Source organism: Anser anser (genome assembly GCF_964211835.1).
Source record: "Anser anser genome assembly, chromosome: 2".
Lineage (NCBI taxonomy): Eukaryota > Metazoa > Chordata > Aves > Anseriformes > Anatidae > Anser > Anser anser.
Genome location: NC_139721.1, coordinates 12,703,767 through 12,729,555, shown reverse-complemented (window position 1 = coordinate 12,729,555; position 25,789 = coordinate 12,703,767). Strand labels below are relative to the sequence as shown.

At 40.6% G+C, this 25,789-nt stretch overlaps 1 long non-coding RNA gene across 2 annotated transcripts; it reads right to left on the bottom strand.

Annotated features, from left to right (window-relative positions):
* Nucleotides 1-316: 316 nt before the first annotated feature.
* LOC310894102 lies at nt 317-13,634 on the bottom strand. 2 transcript variants are annotated; one of them, XR_014579559.1, is made up of 4 exons: nt 13,544-13,634; nt 11,884-12,724; nt 1,382-1,465; nt 317-1,091 (listed from the first exon to the last, which is right to left on the bottom strand). It is a non-coding gene; the product is annotated as an uncharacterized lncRNA (long non-coding RNA). The 2 variants fall into 2 exon arrangements; XR_014579560.1 differs by lacking the exon at nt 13,544-13,634 and having other exon boundaries at nt 11,884-13,527.
* Between the last annotated feature and the right edge of the window lie 12,155 nt (nt 13,635-25,789).

Below are 25,789 nucleotides of genomic sequence, written 5' to 3'. Positions count from 1 at the left end.
AATAAACTATTAAGTGATGGAGTGGTTACATGAGACCTATGGAGACAGAATCCATCTGTCAGATCGCAAGCTGAAATGGTGCTTTTTTTCAAACGTAAATGTGTCTTCATGGGCATTGAGCTTCTAGCATCCCCAAGGTGCAATAACCACATGATTTATGGCAGCACAGTGCTGCTCGCAGCGTAGACTTTGTTGACATTTGAGATCAACTGTACAAAGAAAAGTTCTTCTAACATAAATTGAAAAGAGTGTTAAAAAGAGATGCCAAAATTGACAGCATGTGTAATTCCTACAGTTCTACCTGATCTTTCACAGCATAGAAGGGACCTTAACGATTATGACAGAAATTTTCAGATAAATAATTTGATTTGTTCTGTAAATCAGCTCTCATAGCTCATAATCCCTCAGATATCTCTCAGATGAGAGACCTCCCAGCAGCAGAGCTGTGCTTTTGTTTGCCCTTCCAATTGAACTGACAGCCTGGCCGAGAGTTAGTACTAAAATGGAAACAAGAAGATTTTATTTCCACCCTAACGGGAAAGTATTTCACAATGTGATAAGAGCAAAATCATAGAAATATCATGGGCTTCTTAAATCTTGTAATTCCCTTAAACCCTTCTGCAATTGTGTAGTAGACATACAATTATATTTTAATCTTTCCAGGGATTTGGAAATCTCCAGAAAAAAAAAAAAAACAATAATAGTAAAAAAAAAAAATCACAGCTTGTTACACTTGAATCAGCTTTCCTTTTTCCTCACACCATTGACTTGTGTTTGGACAACACTCTACTGTTCACTGAAGAGGAGGGCACCACAAGGACAACATGAAGCTGATGATGTTTTTATTGGCACACGCAGTACAAAATGAAGAGCAGTCTGCCCTTTTGATGGCTGATACTGGCATGAAAATAAGGACATTTTTATTTTTTTAGTTGAAATAATTTGGCATCAGTCATCCAGTGCCAAGTCTGATAATATAGCACAGGAAACAGCCTTCCCCACCTGCTGCCAGCATAACATAGCTCTGCACGAGAGGTGGCCCCGTCACTCCCGGTTGTTTCGTGTAGGGAAGCATCAGTCAGGGCAATTGCCTGCAGGAAGGTGCAAGAAATTATGCAAGGCCAAAAAAAAATGTTTGCATTTCACTTCATCACAAGTGAGCTAGGTCTCCAAAAGAACTCCAATAGCAATCTTTTCTTCTGTTTGTATCAGCATTGAAGCTAGGTGGGTAATTAGCACAGAGGACATGATAAGATCCACCAGAAAGAAAATCAGCATGGTTTCTCTTTAAGTGGCAATTACAAACACATTAGATTGAGGATAGTACATCCAGTTGCTGCTGCCTCTGGGCTATTTGCAGCCAGCTTTCAACCTGTATTACCTGTGTTTTAGTGCATGACCTCCCACCAGCTGCCTTCCCAGAGCCTTCGATTACCTCACACAAGAGGCACTTGGGGACCACCACCTGTGGTGAGATAAAGTAAAGGTTAGACTGATTTTTAGTCTCACGCTGCTGCCTGGAAATGCTGTGATCAATGGAGTGGATTAAATCTACTCCAGGGAGTACAGAAGATGTTCCAGGATTGATTGTTCACCCTTCTCCTCTGAGTAATGTTGGCCAAATTCTGCATACAATTGCCTTGTGTTTGTCTCTGATGGACACCTGGCTCCTGCCAGCCGCCTGTGAGCTCATCCGTTCCTGGTGGCAGGGACCCAGCAGGATCGCTCACATTTCTGGATAGCTGAACATCAGCCAGGACTCATTTTAGCCTGCAAGCTTGAAAAAAACACCTGCCTCTCACTTAAATGTTCCTTCCAGCTATGTGTGAGGGTCATAAATTATCCTGAGAGGTCAGTGTTGAAACAAGACTTTTTTTAAAACTGTGTTTTTTTGAAAAGACCATTTTTTTTTTCGCTGTTAATACCTTCTGTGCCTGAATATGTTACAGGGAGGAATAATCACCCTACGTTGCTTGAAGCTTCTCCTGGTTTTATGTTGCTGAGTGCTGCTTCTTTTACAAGTGAGCGGATAGATCTATTGTTGTGAGCTGTGCCAGCAGCTTGCAGAAACATTCGCAGTGTGGGCTGCTCACTATTATCAGTTGCCACAGCAAAACCATGCAAAGGTCTTCCCAGAGGGAGCTCAGAAAATCACACTGCGTGCCGCATGATTTTGGGTTCTTATTGTGTGGAGTTTTTAAAATTTTTATAGGGGAACAAAACCACATTGTAAAACACAGAGTCATTCTTACTGAACCCCAGCAAAGCCCCATTTTTGGAACAGCTCCCAAAAAATATCTCATCAGATGCGTAAAGCAAAAGAAACAATTGTTAAATGTATCAACCCAAGACTGTGTAGCACTGGTCTCCTTTCCACAAGCTGGATTTTCCAAGCATGTTGTGAAACTGCAGGTGGATGTGATGGGGTCCTGATGAACTGCTAATCCAGATGCCATTAACAGAGGCCATTCTGGGAGCCCCCCCTCCTTGCTGTGGACTTCATAAGGTGGCTGCACACCTGGGGATTCCCATTCATTCTCCATTCACACCAATTTTAGAATTTGTGTTGAAATTGTCTGGAAAAAAAATAGGTGCAGAAGTAAAACAGTGTTTCCTGACATAAAAAAAAAGCTAGTGCAAATTCATCTGGGAGATAAAACTAAGTGACAATGTATTTGAGAGACTCAGCAAAGCCTAACTTGAAGTAAAAGGGAAGAGAATGAAGTGCCTGAATTTAAAATAGTTCTCTGTGTGAATATAAAATAATTTCCTGTAGTCCATTGTTCCAATAGGAGCTTTTGAAGAGCAGCAGTTTGATTATTAGGACAAAAAGATCAGGAAGAAAGCTTATACCACTGAGCTAAAGCAAAGAAATCTGAACTACAAACAGCAAACAGCTGTCTTTTTTATTAAGTGAGGGAGTAGTATACCAATGTTTTCCTCAATGTCAAAGAATCTTGGTATCCCAGAAAAATTTTTATTCTCTATCATTACAGAGGAGGGACTCTTAACTCTAATTTATCTTTCATGAAAAATGAAATCCAAACCTAATCTGAAAAATGTGCATCTAGTCATACCTAGGTGAAAAACAAAATGAATGAAGAAAACGTAGACATTTCTCCAGAAGCAGAAGGAAAGTTCTTCAGTCAACTGAAATGTTGCTCTGCAAATTTGCTTAGACAAGATTTCCCATGATTTGTATTTTCCTAAAAGTGCATATCTGCCAGTGACATGTAGGAACACGACATATCACATCTTCTGTACACTTTCTATATCCCTAACAGGTGGAACATTCTCTACATATATGTGTTCTTCCCTGTCTGACTATGCTTCCTGCATATTTTGTGTTCGGAATGTCTAGGGCACTTGAAAGCCAGAGAAAAAGAGATTTTTTTAGTCCTTTTTTGCTTCCTGTGACATGATTTGCTGATAGTTTTTCCTTCTCTGCAAAGTGGACTCCTCCCTTTTGAATTGAGAAAACACAGCTGTTCATAATGCCAAACTGCAAATATCAAGGCATGCAAGCTAGTGGATTAAATTTAAACTGAAAAAGTAAGAAATATAGAAAAACGTGTATTTCAAAATGTGTGTTATACCTGAACATTCTCTTTTTTATTCCAAGTTCAAAATCTCAGCTCTTACGTTTTTGTTCATTCTCAGTTCCAGTGAACATAAACTTACACACACACAAATTCTGTCTTCAAACAGCACATGGATATAGATATTCTTGCTATTTCCATTACTACTTTATTTCCTTTGGGGACTATTCTCTTGTGTCTGCCATTCCTTACTCCTTGTCATATGCTGCCCTGGATCTCTCCCATTCCTTCTGGCTGGCCATCCAATCTCTGCTTTTTCTTCAAATCAACATCTCTTTTCCTTCAAGGAAAATCACACTGTACCTGGCTCTTCTTTTGACAATTCGAGTTGTTTTTGTTTTTGTTTTTGTTTTTTATCATGTGCTGTTAGCCAACATGGTTTTGAGGAAACCAGTCTTCCTAAATGGCTATTTTCTGTTCCCTCTCCCTCTCAAGCAATTGGGAGACAGAAGCTGCTGTTCTTTCTATTCTTGCACAACTTTTTCCTTTTTTATTTTTTTTTCTCTATTTGCTCCTACTTTTTCTTCTGAACTGTCCCCATGCAGTTTCACTATATCAAAAAATGAGTCTTTCCAGTTGCGTGTTACTGACTGTAAAGACAATATGATTGACAACTTTAATTGCACTTTCAATGTCACACCCAGCTCCAGAGGTTTAGAACCTATCTGTCTCTTCTAAGTTAGTTGAGATTAATCCCACCCTGGTTGTGAAAAACCTTTGTGAGTGAGAGGATAATTGTTTACAGCATTATGTACCTTGCTCTGTTTACAGGATACCTATAGCTCAGGTCATAAGGGCTATATAATTTGAAGGTATATTAATGAATTTCTACCAGGAACTCTAGAAAAAAAAAATCTATGATCCACAGTAGCCCTTTGCACAACTCAGAAGATGTAATTAGACCATCACAACCCTCTTTGGGCTATAGTCCAAGCACATGATTATGTGACTTTGTCTTTCTTGTATATAAAAATAAAAAAATAAAAATAAAAAAATAAAAAAGACGAAACAGCAATGCATAGAAACCTACCAGATTACTTATAAAATTGTCACCCCATTTCATAGTCTTTTTCCACAAGGAAGAGAAGCTACTACACAGCACTGCAACAGATATGTAACACTCATATACTCTCATGAAGAGGGGAATCTGAAAGAGGCAGAAGCAAAGTGAAGAACAATCCTATGTTGGCAGGGTGTGTACAAGATGACATTTAATGTCAGTGAATAATTAAGCAACAGTGCAGATTTATTGCTGGTAATAATGACCAGCAGCATGGCCCCACATTGTGCTTTTTATTTTTGGAAAAAGGAAATATTATCCATCATTCTTTTCTTGCATCACACAGTTCTTGTTATTAAATACACACTTTTCAGCTAAATCAGGCATAACTGTTGACATTGGCTTCAGAAATACCTCAAATTTATAGGGAAAAAAAAAGAATTAATTGCATTCATTATCATTATGATTGTCTTTGCAGCTTTCAGAGAAATAAAAAGTATTAAATGTGTAAAAGATGCTCTCATCTTTCTGTATGTTTGGATATTCAACTGAGAAAGACCTGTAAGTCCTCAAGTCAATCCTTTGATATTGCAGGTAGCAATATCATATAAACCATTTCCAAAAATTCCAGCTTCATCTTAAGTCACTCAAATTTTTAAGGATTTTTCAGAGTTCGACTCATCTTGGCATTAGGAAATTTTTCAAGGTTTCCAGGACAAAGATATTCATCATATCCAATTGATTCCCATTTACATGTCTTTAACTTAAACAGAGCTTTTTTTTTTCCCAAACTCTTTTATATACTTATGCCATGTCCTCTTCCAAGCTTTCTTTTTTTTTTTTTATACTGAGCAGTACAATTTATTTTAGCTTCTCTTTTTTTTTTTTTTTTTTTTTTTGCATAAGATGCCCCTTTTCTTAATTATCCTTAGCAGTCCTCCTCTACAGCACATCTTCTCAGAATCATGAATGAAGGGCCACAAAGACTAGAGTACCTCTCCTGTGAGGAGAGGCTGAGAGAGCTGGGATTGCTCAGCCTGGAGAAAAGAAAGCTCAGAGGGGATCTTACCAATGTGTATAAATACCTGAAGGAGGGTGCAAAGAAGACAGAGACATACTCTTTTCAGTGGTGCTCAATGCCAGGACAAGAGACGATGGGCACAAAGGGGAACACAAGAGGTTCCGTTTGAACATCAGGAAGCCCTTCTGTACTGAGCAGGAGACTGAGCACTGGAAACAGTTTCCCAGGGAGGTTTTATATTCTCTCTCCTTTGGAGATCTTCCAAGGCCACCACAACATGGACCTGGGCAACATGCTCTAGATGTCCCTGCTTGAACAAGGGTTTGGACCAGGTGACCTCCAGAGGTCCCTTCCAACCTCCACCGTTCTATGAATCTGTGAGTCTATCAATTTACACAGCCAATGCACACCTTTGATAAACCCATGCTGCATTTTCTCACATCCACGGTTTATTAGAGATTTAGCTCATTAGTAGCTCCAATTATACCTTCCTTCAAAATCTTATCTTAAAACTTCTCTTATTTTCTTTCCCACTGGCTGCTATGCCTCTACCTCAGAGTCAGTACTATAGCTTCTACTGAAACGTGAATCCAAGTATTAATTTGATATTGATGTCACATTTTATTATCCTTAACCATTATAAATTTCTCACTGTATAGCATTTCTTTTCCTATATGACTCAAGAGCCTTCTGTTATTTGTTCTAACATCTTTTGCTAGGTCTATCTCGACCTGACATTTGGCAGTTTGCACTTCATTCCTCCACATGTTAACCTCTACGACTGCTGAGGGCCCTTTTTCCTCCCCTTGAAAATTCTCTCTTTTCTAATCTCCTTCTTGAAGCTGTTATTTATCTTACTGAACCTGGAGAGCTTCTCTCCAAGATTTTCCTCATGCTTAGAATACAAAATTCTCTCACTTCAACAAAGAAATTTGTGACCACTCACACCCTGGAATACCTGGGCCCAGCTGTCATCAGGACCACTTGTTCTCCAGTCTACACCAGGCAAATTAAGGCATTGTATAATGCTTAACACATATCAGCATAATCCCCAGTAATCTGCATCTCCTTAACACTGTTATGGTATCTATCCATACCTGTTGCTGTCTCTGATACCCTTCTCTTACCCTTGAGATCCAACACAGTCACACTATCCCAAGAACTTATGTTACCAAATGACTGTGTTCAGAACTAATCATGGTTTATTCTATCCTTATTTCTGATTTTGCTGAACATTTTGTTTTCTTCAATACTCAGCTATGCTAATGCTATCCTGCTTTAAATATCTTGCTAGTAAAAGCTGTATCAACTACTTGACTATTGTGTCTTCAGTATTAATATCATCCCTTTGCAGTCAATGTCTTTATTAACTACGTAACCTTGTTCATCTAACAACCTTCCTTTTGTATTCTGTATTCTTCCCAGAAAGAGAAATGAAATTACACAAGTGTTTCCTAATCTAAATAACATTTTACACTGGTCCTTACCTCACTATTAGAGGGACAGCGTGTCTTTGATAGTCAGGTAGACTTCCTCTTTTGGAAAAAGTAATGAATGCATCTCAGAAGCAGAACAGCACAATAACTGAGCCATCTACAGGTCTTCATTACTTTGCAATGTGTTTTATTTTCTTCCCTGGGGCCTGGCAAAATTTTGCTAAAGAGTCACTATTGCTTAAAGCTCCCCACTTAGATAGTGAAGCAGGGCACCTAAGCTCCTCTCCAGCACAGCCCTGCAGTGTTATTTGCTCCTATTTCCATTACCAATTCTGTGTTTGTTTTTTACTGCTCCCCGTAGGACCCTTTTTAAACTTGCAACCACATATCATAGCTTCACTCCAGGCACATACACACCTCTGCATCTGCTGACAAGGTCACTTTTCTTTTTTTTTTTTGCAATGAAAATTTCTCATTTTCATAAAACTCCTACTTCCTTGTGTTATTATGAAGTTGTACGGCTGTTGCTTTCTTCTCTGTGACAACATGTCCCTTTTTTATCAAGGAAAAGGAAGGCTAGTTTAGATAAAATAATACAACTAGGCCTGAAAATCTACTCTGTGATTATAAACAGCCAAATGGAAAGAGTTTTTATAAACTGCTAGAAAAGGGTCTTGGGCACTGATCATTCAGTGTCCAGGAGATCAGCAGGAGATCTTGATAGCACCACCCATTTCACCTATTTGATTCCCATTGAAAGAAGTCTGAAATACTGATTTGGAGTAAGGCTAAGAGATCACTGTTAATCATAGCTGGCATTTAGGAATCCTAAAGGCAAAAAGATGTCTCCAAATGCAGGGTTTGTTCTTCATTTGTCTTTGCTCCAGATTAATCACCCTTGTTCCAGTACATTCCTTCTCTGATGCTTCTTTTTCCAATGTTGTCTGTATTTCTATGTTGTCGGTATTTTCTATATTGTTTCCTCTGCTGTCTCACTTCCTTTCCCTCTTCCGTTTTGTCCTATTATCTGGTCACTCATCTTTTTCATGAACATCTTGTGCCCCCTGACACTTCTCCCATACATACTTGCATAAAAGAAACATGAAAAGACCTTCCAAGATCTTGATTTTCTAGCACTGTTCACAGACACTTCATAAAACCAGTCTAGCCTACTTTATGGTATGGATTAGCCTTACCACCTTGGTCATTCGTTTTGATTCATAAGATATCTGTGCTGAGTGAAATGATGAGAAATAGGGAACTCATATTCACTCCATCTTATACTTTGTTTTAGCATCGTTCCCTGAGAAACAATCTAATTTATAGATGCATATTTCCTCAACAGCTACTGTCATTTTTGTCACTTTGCATATCATACACCAAAGCCGCACTTCTGGTAATAACAGTCATACTAGACTGCAGGGATTTTAACTTTGAAGGATATTTAAATCATTGCACCACATCACCCTTCCCTCCTGCAGTGCACAGCTATGAATACAGAGCTGCACACACCAGATGAATAATCCTGGGGAATTTTAAAAGGATGTGACTCCATAGTTTAAGAAGCTGAGGTTTTAAACAATCTCAAAGGTGTCTCTAAGATTTAAATATCCACAGAATTCTACTAAACTGCTCCAAAACTAGAAGTTCATTTTTAACTTTGGCGAATATGGTATCTACATTTGAGTCCATGAGTTATTTAGGACAGTACGAACAGTCTTCATTGTAGCCTTTTATGTTTTACTATATTCTTGAAACTTAATAACATTTAACTTTTCTACATCTATATTCTGCTTTCATGTGTAGATGAACAGAAGACTATCAGGAAGCACAGTCTGTATTTTGGATGATTTTATGTCCTGCTTTGTCATCATTTTTCCATGCTATGACATTACCCAAAGCAATAATAAGGCAGTATTTTAATTCTGCAACAAAACCAATATAAAATATGGCTATTTCTCCATGCAAAACAAAACAAAACAAAAAAACAACAACAACAAAAAAAAACAAACAACCTTGGCACTACAAAATACAAACACAAAACTGATATAAGTACGATTTCCATAATATACCAACTACTCTTCTCACAAGCAAGAAAACCTCCTCCAGCACACAACCTGCTGCCATATTTTGATGAAAACTTCAACATAGCAACATGATTTAAAAGTTAATTCAAATAGTGTTATCAGAGCGCTTTGGCTAAAAACAGTGGTTTCATTTTTCAATTCTCCTATATCTGCCACTGACAAAGTATTAAATAAATACATAAATAATGAAAGGTTTTAAGAATTACATCACACTTTTAATGGCACAGCAATATTCTTACCAATATTCCCTGGATAAGTTAACATGAAATAAGAACCTCTCCTCCTTCTTCCATTTCTCTTCACTTGACACCTCTTCAGGATGCTGATTTCATAATCTGGCTGTGGTTTCTTAATCATGTCTTTTGTTTACTTAAAACAGCAAAGTAAAGATGCACAGGGAATGGGAGACACCAGCATAAAGATCTAGATTAGCACTGTTGTCTCTTTCAATCTGATTGTCTATGAATATCAAGGAAAAAGTGAAAAGGAAAAAATAACTCCCAAAAAGCACTCTGACATTCTGATGAGCATAACTGCCAACATTTCCAAACAAATAAAGTCAGTTTTTCTGTTCTGCTCTGGAAAAGCTCATAAAACTGTTATTTGTTTGTGCAGTGAATAGCTCTAGTGACCTGAAGCATTAAGCTGTTGCATTTTCATAGAATCATAGAGTCCTAGAATCATTAAGGTTGGAAAAGACGTCCAAGATCATCTGGCCCAACCATCCCCCTACCACCAATGTCACCCACTAAAACACGTCCCTAAGCACCACGTCCAACCTTTTCTGGAACACCCCCAGGGACAGTGATTCCACCACCTCCCTGGGCAACCCATCCCAGTGCCTGACTGCTCTTTCTGAGAAGAAATTTCTCCTAATTTCCAACCTGAAATTTTGCTGCATGGAGGCTTAGTGAAGATATCAGCTGTAGGAATGTCCCTCTCTTCCCAGTGCCAGAGAAAATGTAATAGGGAAAGCACTGAGCTCATACATTCACCCAAGGCACTGGTTAACTTACTTTGTGGCTGTTGTATATAGTGACTGTTGTATACCAATGCTGTCGTATATCAAGTCCAGCAGAGATGTGGTAGGGAAAACCTATAAGGGAATGAAACTGCTGAGATGGCTCCAAAATTCTGTCTCCGTTCAGTTGCCTTTTCTCATCCTCCAAACTGTCTACTTACAAGAACTTTTACAATCTTCTCCTTTCCACTTCAACATCTCCTTTTTATCTAGAACACCCTATAGAGCAATATTTGTTGATACTTTCTATGAGAGGTTTGTGGTGCCACTTACTGCTGACCAAAGTGACAGGGCTGCAACTCAGACAAATTAGGAAATTTCACACACACAAAAATAAAGAGATTGATAGGATAAATTAGGTCAGAAAGGACATCTGGATATCATTTAGTCCAAACCCCTGCTAAAAGCAGGGCTAACTTTAAACTTGGATTCAGAGCTCTCACCAGTCAAGTTCTGAATATCTCTAAAGGATGGAAAACCCACAATCTCTCTAGGCAGCCTATCTCTCCCAAAGCCACCACATACTTGCAGTCATTCTCCTTCAGGATCTGTATATTTCCATCTGACACTTTCAAGAATCCCTCATGGCTTGTTGCCATGCTTGTGATCCTAGTTAAAATAGCTCTTCAGCCCTTGAAAGTGCACCGCTGTCTGAGTTATTGGAAAAGAGAAACAAAAGCTGGACCAAGAATCTGTAGTTTCTGCCTTCAAGCAGGCAGTCACATGTTACAACCTTCCTGCTGCCTGGCTGGGACATAGGTTTTGTAAACCTTCTGTGGAAAACTCACAGTGCAGCAAAATGTTGTGGCAGTCCATAAGCTCAGCCTTCCTGAATCAGTGCTCTAGCTTTCTTCTATCAAATATTTTCTAGTAGAATCCTATCAAAAAAAGAATTCTGATAGAATTTCAAAAACTTTGCTGCATGCATTCAATTTGTACCAAGGCATGATGCTTTCTAGCTATACCAAAACCCCACTAGCTCTGTCCATGAAGAAATCACAGCGGGTGATAAAGAACTAGGCAGATTAGAGTTGCTGGATGAGCTGGTTAGAACAGGCTTCTAGTTTGTACCATGGTCCATAGTGAGTTCTTTTCATACCGATTAAAAGCTGTTAGGATAATACAGGAAAATGTATAGCACTCAGGCAGCTAAAAGAAGAAGATAAGGAAAACTGAGCAAAAAAACTAATGCTCTGAAAGCAACAGTGATTTCCTGGTATCCTTGCTGGAACAGAACTGAAATGAAACAATTCTAGGCCAAGATTTTAGCAGGAGCTTAGCATCAGGCTCGTGACACTGACATCAAACCCCCCCATCTGAAATATGCCTACTTACTTGAATGCATGAAATAAAATAGCAGTATGGCCAGGATTTTTAAAAATAGAAACTTAGCTCAGACCTCTGCCTTCAGATTCATGCATGCAGGTATAACAGCCTCATTTCCTTAAGAACCAAGCACTCAAAACCATCAACTCCAAACACCGCTGCTGGGAGCCATTCAACATTTTTTTATACTTACTTATTTATTAGCCTAAATAAAAATGTCAGAGCATAATATTAATCCCCTGATTTTTTTAAAAAATCTTGGCTTGTGCCTGTTTCATTTCATTTCTATCCCAACAAAGAAATAAATCAATCCAACAATTCAAGTCTTTCTGATTATTTCAGAACTGGGAGACTATCCAGTTACAGGGGAAAACAGTTTGAAAGGCAACTCACACATGGGGTCAGATGTAGGAAACCCCTGTCAGCTTCAGAAGAGGTAAAGTCTGTGTGTGTTCAGGTAAGGGGAAATACAGCAGTGTTATTTTCAAAGTGCAGGCAGTGAGAAATGTGAGACTCCTTCCAAACTTCCACAAATCTTTGAAGAATGTTTTGTTTGTTTGCAGGAGTCAGCTGAAGTACAACTGGTGCCAAAGGGAACCAGTTTTAAAAGTGAGTAACAGCTCAATGCCTTGCTCATATGCAGCAGAGATCGAGCAGAGACGCAGACAGGAGACCAGATGCCAACTGGAAGCAGGAACCCATCCAAAACATTGCTGGAATTCATTCACTGATCGTGACGGTCCCGGCATCTCCACTGCAAATGAACTGAACTGCCAAGTGGTCGTTCTCTGAAATGGCTCAGACTGCAGAAGTCATTAGATGATGTTGGCTTTATAATATCTTCCTGGAAAAATCAGAAGCTCTGTACCAGACACAAGAAGATATTTATGCTATTATAGAAAAGAAGGTAAAATATAACATAAGGAAAGGAAAAAATAGAGAAGAGTTAATTGTTCCCCCTATTTTATCTTTGCCTTGTCATATTCTTTCTGGTATTTCTACACCTCTTTTTAGTATGAAAGGTCTTAAAATGCTTAATTTAACCTATTCATATTCATTGATGCACTAAGGAACTTATTGCTTGTGTTCCCACCCTAAACCTCAGCTCCACATTCTTTTCTACTGCAACCCCTATTCATGCAGAAGCAGCATTTGCTGCTGGAGCCCTCCAGTCTTTACCTGCTTCTTCACTGCCGAGCAGAGGAGACCATTATTTGAGCTCTCCTTTCCTTTCCTGTAGCAAGGCAAGAAGATCAAATCTAGCTCAAATGGCTCATGGGTTCAGGAAGTACACAGACAGACGGTGCAGTTACAAAGCCTCTTTCCCTTTGAAAGCCAAATTAACAACTTGGAAGTAAACGACTTAAAAAAAAATAAAAATGAAAAACCTAGGATCTGTAAAAATCTTCTGGGATAATCTGATAGTTTGTAAGTAGCTCCCAAATGGTAGGTGGAAGAAGAAGATGCAAGAATTTGACAGAAGGGTGACTGCATGCTGGATCTACAAAGATTTAGGTGATTCAGGAAGTTTTCTGAAGCATGGGGCTGGTGTGAGGGAGTTTTGGGATGCTGTACACAAAAGGCTGCTTTGGTCCAGTCATCTCAGTAACCCTGTGTGAAGAGAAATGGAGAGCCTACTGCTTTCAGGTGCCTAAAAAGTTCAGATGATAGGTAGTCCCACTTGCACATTGAACCCCATAAAATAAGCTACAAGCAGCGCTGTCCTAATGGATGGTGCATTCACCCCATAACACCAGATATGCCTGACTGGGAAACTCTTACAGAGAACCTTTCTCCCCATCCTTCCCACATCTGCAGTGTGCCCCTCCAGCAGGATTTGGCACATGAAAGTTCCAAACTAACCCAAAATCATCAATGAGGGGACAGAAGAAACAATTTTCTTCCTTTTATAGAGCTACCCAAGCAGCAAGCAAAGCCACCTGGCCCCTTTCCAGTTCCTGCTCTTGGACAGGTCTCCAGGCTCTCCTTTCCTACTCCTTTCATATGTACACAGTAGCCAAAATTTGTCACCTTGCAGGCATGTAATAGTTACCCATTCTCATGACACCTTCCTCTGAATGTTTTTTATTTGTCTTTCTGCAGTCCAAAAGATCTATAAAACATGGTCAATGCCAGGGGGTTCTTCAGACTTTTTCTCTGAAAAATGAAAAAAATAATAAAGCGATGAGTTATGGTTATTAAAATAAGATGTAGTGCTGCCTTGCAGACAATCTCTGGCTTTGTTTTCTCAGGCACTCAGCCAACAAGAGAGGCAAAGCAATGAGCAAAACTGCAGATTGCAAAGCCTAATTTAAAGAATAATTATTATCATTATATTGCAAGACCACGCTCCCTCACTGGGACCTGCATGAGAGTTTCAGTCTCCAACAGACATTTGGCAGTCAGGCTCAGAAGATAGGGATCTGCAAGACTCTTGCAAAAGTTACCAATTGCAAAAGAGGCAGAGTAGTGGGGGAAGATCCTTGGGTTTCAAAAAGTGTGTGGAGAATGCTGAGGACCATATTATCTCCAGAGAGTGGTTGACCTGAAAATGAGAGGTGTCATTGGAGTGGGGCAGAAGTGGAGGGATGATTCAGAGGGCATTTACGGAGATCATGATAGCTCATTCCCTGCCCCAGGTGAGACCCTGGCAAAATTCCTGCTAACACCAATGAAAACCTGCAGCCTCTTCCTGTCAAATGCCCCTCTGCTGTCTATTTGCAAAGGGGAAGGCCTCCAAAACCAGCTACATATTACTTCTGTAAGAGATCCTGGGCCGAGAACAGGCAGATACTTACAAGCCACCACCATCCATCCTGGGTAAAGTCACACTGTCTGATGCCAGTGCCCTGACTGAAGCCCAAAGCCAATCCTGAGCAGTTCCTGTGGTGCTTGGGGATATTTAGGCATGTCAGAGGTCATCTTGAAAAGGCTGAACACTTAGTAGTGCAGAGGGCTGCCTGAAGTTAGCTGATAGCAGATATCAGGAGAAGGGCAACGCTTAAATCCCCCTCTCACTCTCTTCTCCTCCCACCCTGGTGCAGGAGCAGTTAGGGACTTGAGTACTTTCTAAGACCTTAAGGACTGTGGGCCTGATTTCCAAAGCTGTGTTATAAGCAGCAGAAATCCACTGTGAGGTAAATTTAGATATCCTGTCTACTGTAGGCAATTTCTGTCTTTACAAACGCAGCCCTAGGTGACTGAGACGTTTAGGTGACTCTGACACTTGCAGCCAGCACGTCTGCAGAACACGCTAAGCCCCCCTGCCCACATCACAATGTTGATTTAAATTGGATTTCCTACCCTCAAAATAGCTGCCCTTGTGCATCAAGGACTCCCAACATCACTTGAGAGTCTGACAAAAGTAATACCCAAAGATAACAAGAAGGTTACCATACAACGCAATGCAGTATAACTGTATTGAGAGACTAAGAAAGCCCAAATGTAAAAATTCTCTTCCTCATCAACAGCTGATAGGAAAAAAGATAACGTTAGCCACAGGCATCTGAAGATACCAGAAGCCACAATAAAAGCACAACAATGGTAATTATTGGGTGCTAATAATAATGACGATACTAATAATAAAACGGTATGCTTTAAACGACAAGAGCCACAGCAAGGGTCCATGAAAGTTTGCATTTAAAACTGACCAGATAAGGTTCACGTTTTAAACAAAAACACTTCAGCAAGCCTCGTCAGTGCTGCCAGGCTGAACCCAGCTCAGGCGTGCTGAAGGGAAGTGCCCCATGACTGGGCCACTTGGGAAAGGCCCGAGCTTTGTGGAAGTGTCCATGAGCTTTGACATATCCTTGACATGTCTACACATCCTGCAGCACCTGGGTAGGGACAAGCATATGGCTCTGAAATCTCCCCCTGACCTCATTATCCGAGGGTCACTGGCTCGGGCAGCTCCAGCAGCTCCCGACTACCTAGGGAGGCTTTAACCCATGACTGCTCACGTGGGCCGAGACGCTGAAGACAAAGGATTCCTCTCAGACGTTTAATTGAAAGCAGTCGAAGGCAGAGGCTTTGAGATTTTTGCAAGTTATGAATGAAGCTCTGTGAATGAGTGAAGCCAAAGATTTGCAGTAGTGCTGTTCCACCACCAGCAGTGGCAAAGCACGCCTTGCCCACGCCGCTGGCCTAGCAGGACCCCTGCCTGGCAGGAAAAAGCGCGAGGGTGTCAGAGCATTTCGCTCCTTATGGCCATTTAATCTTTGGCCTTAAATCTCCCAAAGCCATTCATTATCAGTGACAGAGAGAGGACGGAGTAGCATGCTGATGAGAAACCACAAAACCCATGGGAAAAGAGCGTGTTTAGCGAGGCCAGCTCCCATTCACATCCAAGGGGTGAGGGCTCACCTCGGGGAGCTGACAGCTGACAAGCAGCAGGCAGGGAGGGAGGAGAGCAGCCCCTGTGCCCATCGCTCCTGCTGAGAGCTGCTGGCAGGGCACGTGGAGGCAAACCACAGCTGCCACCAGCAACCGGCTTTAAAGGAGAAATCTGTAGGGTGGCTGGGTGAAACAGAAGCCAAAGCCAGGAGCTGCGCTAGGTCACGTATTCTTGTTTCCATTGGGTGGTAAAGGCGAGTTGTCGCCTTCCTGTAAGGAGCAGAGCAGCCTGCTGGCTGGCTCTTGCCTCCAGCATCTCATGCCCAGTTCTCCTTCTGTCACACAAACCTAGTTGGTTTTGCAGTATTGAAGTTACTCCACACAGTGCTGTGTCTGGGCAGGCCCAGGAAAAGAGGCAGAAGTACAGACGAGCAGGCTCTCGCAGGCAATAGCTGGAAGGGGCCATGCTCTGCCTACTGCCCAGTTTTACTAGCTCTCCTGACATAAAACAACTGCTACCAAAGCCATAATATTTACAGAAATAGTCTCCTTTGAACAGATACAAGCATAACACTGCCACCCTGCATTATGCTGCATAGATTTGCCCAAAAGATGTTTACCCGTTGTGACAGAGCAGCTGCAGAGGACCTGAGCACAATAACCTGAGAAAAGTTTTTAATAAAAAACAAACAGCAAAGAAAGAAAAGCCCTAAAGCTATCACTGTAGTTAACTATATTCTCCAAAATTCCCTTCCATGCTTCTAGATGAAGAAAGAAAATAATGCTGAAGGGAATGGTGAATGGTGAATAGTTTCCATAGCCTGGGCTGACAGTGGAGTCAACTAAGACATAGCATAGGTCTTCCAGAAAATCATCTGAGTTACTCTGAGATACCCTATGAGTAAATGCCTCTCTCTAAAGTTACAAAGAGTTTTGCTATTAACCTCAGCTGGACCAAGGTCTTACCCAATATTTAGATTACGAAGCTCTCCTTTATTGCACTCTTCTGGATATAACATTACTTTATGCTGGCTTCTGGGCCCCACAAAATCCCATTATAATTAATCTTACTTCTACGATAACTCTGGCTCAAAGGATGCTGTCATAATGACCATGAATATAATTGCCTCACCATGCTGCAAGCTGTAGTAAATCATCAGCCACCATACAAAAGATCAAAGTAGGCTAATTAAACTGTATCCTTAGCTGTCTTCTGCAGACATTTCAAACTGCTTTGGCTCCCAGCTGGAAATCAGTGTTTCACAAGAGCTAAAGCAACTCTGAACAAAGACCAAGGAAAATATATACTTGTACTTAAACAGCTGCTTAGTCTGTCAAACTGTAATAAAATGCTGAAAAGGGAACTGGTAGATAATGAATAATACATAGATAATGAATAATACATTCAAAAACATCCATAAGATTCATCAGGCTATTCAGAAACAGGCAGGATTGTATATAAAATATTGAATGGTCTCTTGATTTTATTCACGTAGAAACAGCACACCTTAATTTTCTTAATTGGAAAAGTGCAAGAGATTGAAGTGCTTGGCAAACCTCTCTGGGTTATCCACAAATATCACCAGATTTCCAATGAAGAAATGATACTGGTTGCTAAGAGCATTTATAAACTTCAGAGCAGCTGTAATGATATTAAGGAGCCGATCCTCCATACATTCCACCTAGAATAAGTTGGATTAATGTTAAGGAAACTGTCTTTTCCTCCCAAAGACTTTCTAAATTAACAAAAGTTTTCAGCATGAGGCCTGAATTAAGAAAAGGTAAATTAATATTTTCATCTAATTCACAAAGAGACTTGGATTTAAAGTGCAAGTACTCTGAGCCACATCTCAAAATTTATTCTATGTCAATGCAAAATGTCTGATGTTTCAGAGGAATTAAGATCAAGAACTAAAGTGTTCTTTAGGCTTTTCCATGTTGAGCTGAAATCTGGCCATAATTTCTTTTAATAACCCATTTTCCTGCATGCACAGCAGCCTCCATCACTCACAACGATCCCCTTCCTCCCCTTCACTCTTCTGATGCAGGGAGGCAAATCCTTAGGGGACTGCAATGTTGCAGTAAAGTGGTGAGAAAGAAGAGAATCCAGCAGGGGAGCCCAGCTCACAAAGAAAAGGAAAATGACACATTTTGGCTACAAATCTAACAAGGCATAGAAGCAGTGTTTCCAAATCGATATATTTCTGGCTTTGGCAATAATACAAAATACACTATTTTAGGTGTTTTGTTTTTTTTTTCATGAAGTGGAATTTGCAAGAAAAAAATATTTTAGAGAACACAAGTTTAAAAAGTTATGTCAAAAAGTGTTCCCATCCTGAAGATGTTGGCCATAAAATGTGTTCTGAGTTGCACCTAAAAATGTTTAGCTGTCAAATATTCAGTATAAACCTCATCTTCTCTTCACTGTATAATGCATTTAATCTAAAAATTCTAGAGGAAGGATTCTTCTCTTTAATTTTGTAAGACATCAGCAAAACCAATTTTTGGCAAGTGGATATATGCATATATATGTTTTTACTTATGTCAGCAAAAGATTGCTTTTTGTGTTGAAAGTCAGCAAGATTCAAAATCTACCAGTGACTTCTGCTAAAGTACACCTCTGTTTCCATGTCATAGGCAGAATCAGAAAACCTGGGGAAGAGTTACTATCACCAGCTGATCTCAATGCTCTTAAAAATCCCTCCAGAGATTCACCCTTGGCTCTGACAGTCATGCACCAGTACAGGCTCCTGTGTGACAAATACAACATCCACATGCAAAGTCGGGTGAAAAGGAGGAACCAAGTACAAGATGGGTTTTATAGGTGATCTCTGGTACTCAACACAGGAGAAGAAAAAGCAGAAGAAAAATGGTTAGCATTGTAACCACAACTATTTCTCACAGCAGTAGGAAAAATAATGTCTGAAGGCAAATAATAATTTGGGCTGTGGTTTTTTCTTCTGTTTGGTTGAGTGATTAAGCCCACACAAATATCTCAGTGTTGATCAGCCCAAATTCTTTCTTATTATTATTAGGAGTAAAGAAATTAGAAGTGAGCTTTGGATCAAAATGGAAAATACCATTCAGTCCAAAATAAAACATTGTTCAACTATAAGGTTATTTCATTGGTTTTATTAACACATTTTTATATAAGTTTATTTTGAAATGGAAATGCTGCCTGAAAATGGCAAGTCTGCAAACTAAATTTTCCAAACATGGAAAGGAACCTTGATGCCATTTTCAATATCCATTTCCTCTTTCCTCTCTCCACTTTTGCCATATTCAACCCACACGGGTGGCTTCAGTCACTGGCACAGGGATTTCTCTGGCCAAACCATAAGCACCTCTGAGATGGACATCCGCATCTCAGCAAGTCTCAGACTAGTATAAAAATATGAAGTACCTTCAATGAATCACACCCTAGAAGTACCTATTTCTCCCACCAGCTATAAAGGGCATCTAAGCAGCTAGCTGAGGTGACTTCCTGCACCTTGCCAATGTTTCAGGATAGGTGAGTTAAATACCATCCCTTTAGCCCACTGTTTCAAGGATAATTTGCTGTTCAGCAACAGCAGGAGTTACCCAGCTGTACTGAAGCACCTTTGAGCAGTGGCTGGCATGTGTATTCTTTGTGGTCTGGGTTATTTCAGATTTATTTCCACTCCAGCCAAGTAGACCTCTTTAGTTCAGCTCTAGTTATTCTGGTTTTGGCCACGAAACAAGAGTCTTGCTCAAGTGGCTCTGCTCTTTACACAGCATTGATAATAAGAGCTGTGCTTGTTAACTATTTGGAAGGAATATTCAAGGCTGAGATACTCAAGGCTGAATATGGTATTCAAGGACTAGGTAAGAAGCACTTTCCCAGTTATTAGGTCAACAATCAAAAAAAAAAAATCAGCTGTAACTGATTGAAATAACATCTAAATATTTGTCCAAGCAGGGTATCTTCACAGAATATCCTGGGAATAAATGATTGAAGAATACCCAGTATCTGCTATACTACTTTAGAATGTTCTGTCCATCCTTTCTCGCCTGTCCATCCTCATGTTCCAGCCTCCAAATTTCCAGGGTGACACATAAGGTGGAAACCATGACTAGGTTGGACCTAGGAGATAGGAAGCAGTGTCCAGAGCCAGGTGGAAATGGAAGAGCCACGTCTGAGGCCAGAGACAGTGTAAGAGTATGTTAATTGTTCTTCTGGGTCCAACTCTCCCAGCCCTCTGCTTTGCTTGTTAGTAGCAGTAGTAGAGGATGCTGCTAGGGAAAGTCCTGGCCACTTTCTGCAGGCCACTGCCCTTGTACCCTACCAATGTCCAGGGTCACTGGATTAGGGTCAGTTGCACATACAACCTTTTTTACAGAATCATAGAATGATCTAGGGTGGAAAAGACCTTCACGATCAAGTACAACCATCAACCTGACCTACCAAGTCCCATCACTAAACCACATCCCATGGCACCCAGTCAACCTGTCTCTTAAATACCTCCAGGGATGGGGACTCCAGCACTTCCCTCAGCACTTCATTACAATACTTGACCACTCTCTCCATGAAGAAATTCTTCCTAATGTCCAATCTAATCCTTCCCTGGTGCAACTTGAGACCATTTCCTTGTGTACTATCACTTGTCACCTGAGAAAAGAGACCAACACTCTCCTCACCGCAACCTCCTTTCAAGTAGTTGTAGAGAGCAACGAGGTCTCCCTTCAACCTCCTCGTCTCCTGTCTAAACAAACCCACTTCCCTCAGCTGTTCCTCGTAAGTCTTGTTTTCTGGTCCTTTTACCAGCTTCATTGCTCTTCTCTGCACACGCTCAAGAGAGCTCATCTACGTCTTTTTTGTGCTTGCAGACACTACGTGCTCTCCTGCAGCAGCTTGTTTCAGAAGGTCATCACCCACCACTTAAAAGCTCTTTCCTTATATTTGTTCCAAGTGGTAGATCAGAAGAATCACACACCGGAAATATTTCTTTCTCTTCACTGACTTGAAAGGGCACTTAGGTGCATCACTGAGATGATTAGAGACAGTGAGTCATAACATTTTTAATTGTTTCCCTTTGATTATTAGTTATATTTAAAAAGTCAAACTGCCATTCATATGCACGTATATATAGACCTACCTAGGAAGACACAGTTATGTACAGATGAGCTGCTACTACACTGAGTTGGCTCTGGCATGCTGGCACTGCTTTTCCAGCCTGGCTGCAAGCTCCTGACTGTCCTCTGCTGTGGTCCTTCCCTAGCACTTCTCCAGCCACAGGACAAGTCAGTCCACCTGACTGATCATTCAAAGAGCTGTCTGGGCCCCAAGGTGATCTTTCTGTGCTGAGAGCAGTGGGAGCTCACCTCCAGAGCAAGGAGTTAAGAGCAAAGATGCATCTCTCAGCAGCATCTCGCCACTGGAGTGACTGCAAGGCAACAAAACACCCACTCCCAGGATGCTCCTAGAAGGCAGTCAGCCACTCCTCCAGTAGAAAATGATGCTCCCAAAGTATCTAAAGAAACACACCTGGATTTCTAGAGAATCTGTAAGGCTCACAAGCACATAAACTGCAAGAGCATCAATAGCTGGTATATTAGAGGAGATAGGCTGCAGAAGAGTACCCCAGAGAGCAGAAAGATTGACATAAATGAGACACCAGAATGAAGCAATTAGACCCCCATTTTTACATGCAGCTTTACTTCAAGTAATTTGTTAGCTTCCTTTCATACAAATAGATTGCAGTGAGAGCTCCTTGGAAGAGGACCAAAAGTCTCCTTTGGAGTGCCAGGAAATGAACCAACCAGTTCCAACGCGCATTTTTATAAATATTTCTGCTCATAATGAGACTTACCTCTGAAATATCCAGCTGTCAGTTACAGTGAGTTTAATGAGCTCCATTCACTGCCCAAAGCCTTGTGCTAGGCTTTGATATGGTCTGCTGATACATTACTCTCCTATGATACATAAGGGAATTAAAAAAGCAGTGTTACATGGCAATGAAGGGCCACCCTTGCTTTGACTGGCTATCCTACAAGCCCTGAGTCCAAGTGCCCTGTACCTGGTATATGCCTTTGGAGGGCTGTTGTCCCCAGTTCAAAGTAGTTTCCCTGAAGCAGTGGATACAAGGTACAGCCACCTCCACACCAAAAAGTTACAGGTTCCATCGGGCCTATGTAGAGTCATTGATTTTCCCTTTAGCTGTTGGAAGGCTATATTAGCAGTCATGCCTGCAAAAATCCTTCACAAGAAAGCAAATTTAAGCCCTGCCTTCTCCTCCCCTTCTCCTAATCCATGAGGGATGATGCTATAAGTGGATGAAGGGCCTATGGCATGTGTAGTAAATGCACTTTTCAGAGCAGATGCAGATGCAGACTTACCTCCAGCTATGCCAGAGAGGAGCGTCTCTGGAGATACCATTACCAGCTCCAAGGTCCAGGACACTCTCCCTCTGAAGTGATGCATCCATCAGGAAACAACACGTTGCCTTTGTCTTTGACATATGAAGCATTTAGGACCCACAGCTTAACTCCTAGCTGGTGCTGCTCTAGTTCACTGTGTCATAAGTATTTATGGACTTTAGGCATTGTAGTACACAAGTTTCCCAGGAAACATGATACATGTGGCAACTTTCTCCCAATTTTATTACCCCTCTGACACAGTAAACCTTCCCTCCCCTTTTTCTTTCTGACATGTTTCCTCAGAAGAAGGCTTGTGGGGATTGTTCAAGACTTTCATGCCAATTCCTGGGCCAGACCTTGCCAATTTTCTATCCCTTTGCTTTTAAACATGACTCAGAATAGTGCATTTGTCCTACACATTTTTCTTCTTTGTGTCTCTGTTACAGCTTACACAAGACATATGTTACTCATCGTTCTTCCTGCAGCATCAGGAGCATTCACAAAAATCAGGTGCAGCCATAAGAATATCTGTGTCCAGAAGATCGTTTGCATATGACACTTTAATCCAACCTAATCATTCCCATCTCCTGGTCCACAAACCTCAATTAACTTTCCAGAGCCTCTTATACAGGCTGTTAGCACTAACCACAGAAAGCACATGGGTGATCCAATATATAACAGAGTACTTGCTCTACCAGCAATCTTAGAAAGAATTTAACTGCATTTCAGTTCTTCTTTTTTTTTTTTGCATTTCAAATCCATAAATCTGACATGCTCCGAGACATTTCTTGACACTTTCACTCATTTGGAATAGTACTTTTCTCTCAGCTAAATTAATAGCTTTGCCTGAGTAAGCTTAGTATGAATGGAGAAGAGAGGCAGAAAAGAGGAAGAGCTTCTGGCTTTTAAACTTAGGCTCCAAGTAAGAGAAAAACTATAAATACAGAAGATTTGAACTGTCATGCTCTTCTCCCCTCCCCACCTCAAATAAATAAAATTCCAGCAGAAAAAAAAATAAAATAAAAAGCAGATTCATACAGTCTGAATAGGAGATTCCCTTTAACCTCTTAATGGGCTGCATCCTGAGGTCTGTCAGTAGCATCACACACACATCCCCATTATCCACCATGAAAGATCAAGCAGAGAATGAGGGAGAGAATTGATTTCCTGTCCACAGAGTGGCAGCTCCAGCAAAAGTCAATGTTATCTGGAGAACTAAAGTGGAGCAGGGCACTTTAGGATAAAGGCTTAATGTTTTATCTGCTCACATAAATACTTTCTGATAAAAGAAATTGGATCTAAATAGCATTCCAGCTGTGACACAGACTGACAAAAGTCAGGGAGTGCCAAAGATAAGGTCACATCCTTTACCCTGGGGGGAAAAAAAAAAAAAAGAAAAAAAAAAGGAAAAGCCCTGTTCAAGTAAAGATTGATCCATCAGCTTCACCTGTGAGCTGTTTATCACACTATAAGCCTTGTGTCCAGATCCACATGAGCATGTGATGGCAGGAGACAGATTCACTCTTGGAGAAACCAGTTATGAAAGAGTCATGTTTCAACACAAAAGCTTTTTCCTGAAGATAAGCTCTTCCTTCAGAAGCATTGACTTAGTTACCAACTCAGCATGAGACCTGAACAAACCCTTCACAGGGGTCTGCTGGGTGCAGGCCTTGTAAAACATGCTCACTATATATGGGCTTTGACTAAAGGATGGGCTTTTCTTCCTCAGGTTTGCTTTTAGCAGCATGATTGCATTTCTCTGCCCTCTGCCCATTTAACTCAGTCATCTCTGTGTGGGTCCAGCTTCTGTTGGCAAAATTCCCAACTGGCTTTACTTGATTATTTTTTTTTCTCTTAAAAAGAAGGAACAATCCTCAGTTCTTACCCCTGCATCATCTGGCAAATGTCAAATTGTCATTTGCTGAGAATTTGCACAAGGGAAGGTTTTATTAAGTTGCAATGAGAAAAAGGAGGAACATATCAATTTGTTCCTGAAACTTACCATGAATATTGGCTGAAGGTTGTGAAATTCTGCCAGCCTTGACCTCATAGAACAAGAAGGAAATCTCAAAAGATGTAGTGGGTATAAGTAACTAAAAACATGAGGGTAGAGAGGAGTTGACTTATTTCAGAGTGCTTTTATGAACAAATACAAAGAATGCAGGAAGCCAGAGGTAGGACGTGTTCCCTTATATACTGCCGTACATGCCTATTAAAATAATTCAGTACCAACAGGGATCTGACTTAGATATGATCATAAGTCATTTTCAGTAGTTCCCACAGGTTGTTTCTGTCAGTTCTCTGGGTGAAGACTGAGTCAGAAGAACATCTGAGCACATGCATAACTCTTAGCAGGTGTCTGCTCCTGTTGAAATGTATATGACTAAATTGCTTTAATGAATGGGAACTTTAGTAGCTGTGTGAAGTAAATGGGGAACACTCCTAACCAGTGAGCAGTATGGCAAATAAAGCCTGAAACTACCCAGACAATTTGTCTAAGACTTCTCTTATTCTTGAAAGGTAACATTAAAGGCATAAACTTTATCTCTGCAAGATAAATGTTGCATTTCTAAGACTACATCCTGATCCTGTCAAAGTCAACATGAAAAACGGGTGCAGACAAAAATTAAAATGGAATGAAGGACTTGATACAAATCACAACTGTATAGTATCTCAACCCTGAGCTTAGTGACTCAAAGTTACCACTGTTTCACATTAACAAAGGTTCCACTCAAATATTTTTAAAATAAAAGCACTCATGATTTCTCCTTTTATCAAGGGGAAAGAATTAGGCCAAATCACAAAGATAACATTCCCTTCAAATGTTATTTTTTCCTGGAAAAAAAAAAAAAAAGGAAAACAAACCCTTCCATAACAGACATATTATGGTCAGCACAGTTTCTTACATTGCCGTGCATCTTAAGCCCATGACCTTCTAAAGGTCAGAAGATATGGCTGAAATATGTTTTAAATACTAGTATAAATAATGTCAACACACATGACTGCTAAGGTGTGAGTTGACTACAGTGTGTTGAAAAATGGCTTTCAGCCACTTAGTTATTGACCAAAACAAGTACACTGGAGTTCGGAAAGGAATTTGAGAAATTTATGAACAGGTACATAAAGTGATACTGAGAGGTCTAGAAGGGATAATAAAAGGACTAAACTTACATGCTCTCCCAAAAGAATATCTTCCCTGCCCCTGCTGGAGACTAATATTAGATTAGAATGACCATTTGTCTGAGCAGTATGCTGTTCCTTATGTTAACATTTATAACTATCACAGTTAATTAAGCCTAGCAAAACAATTCCTAGAGGCCAAAACCTCTGTCTTCAAAAAGCTTGCATTTTCCCTGGTAGGGAAAGACAGCAGTAAGCATGCATACACACTGGGATGTCTCATAGCCCAATACAGGTTTCACAGAATCACAGAATCATAGAATATCCTGAGTTAGAAGGGACACACAAGGATCATCCAGTCAGACTCCTGGCTCCACACAGGACCACCCAAAAATCAGACCCTGTGTCTGAGAGCGTTGTCCAAACACTTCTTGAACTCCGGCAGGCTCAGTGCTGTGACCACTGCCCT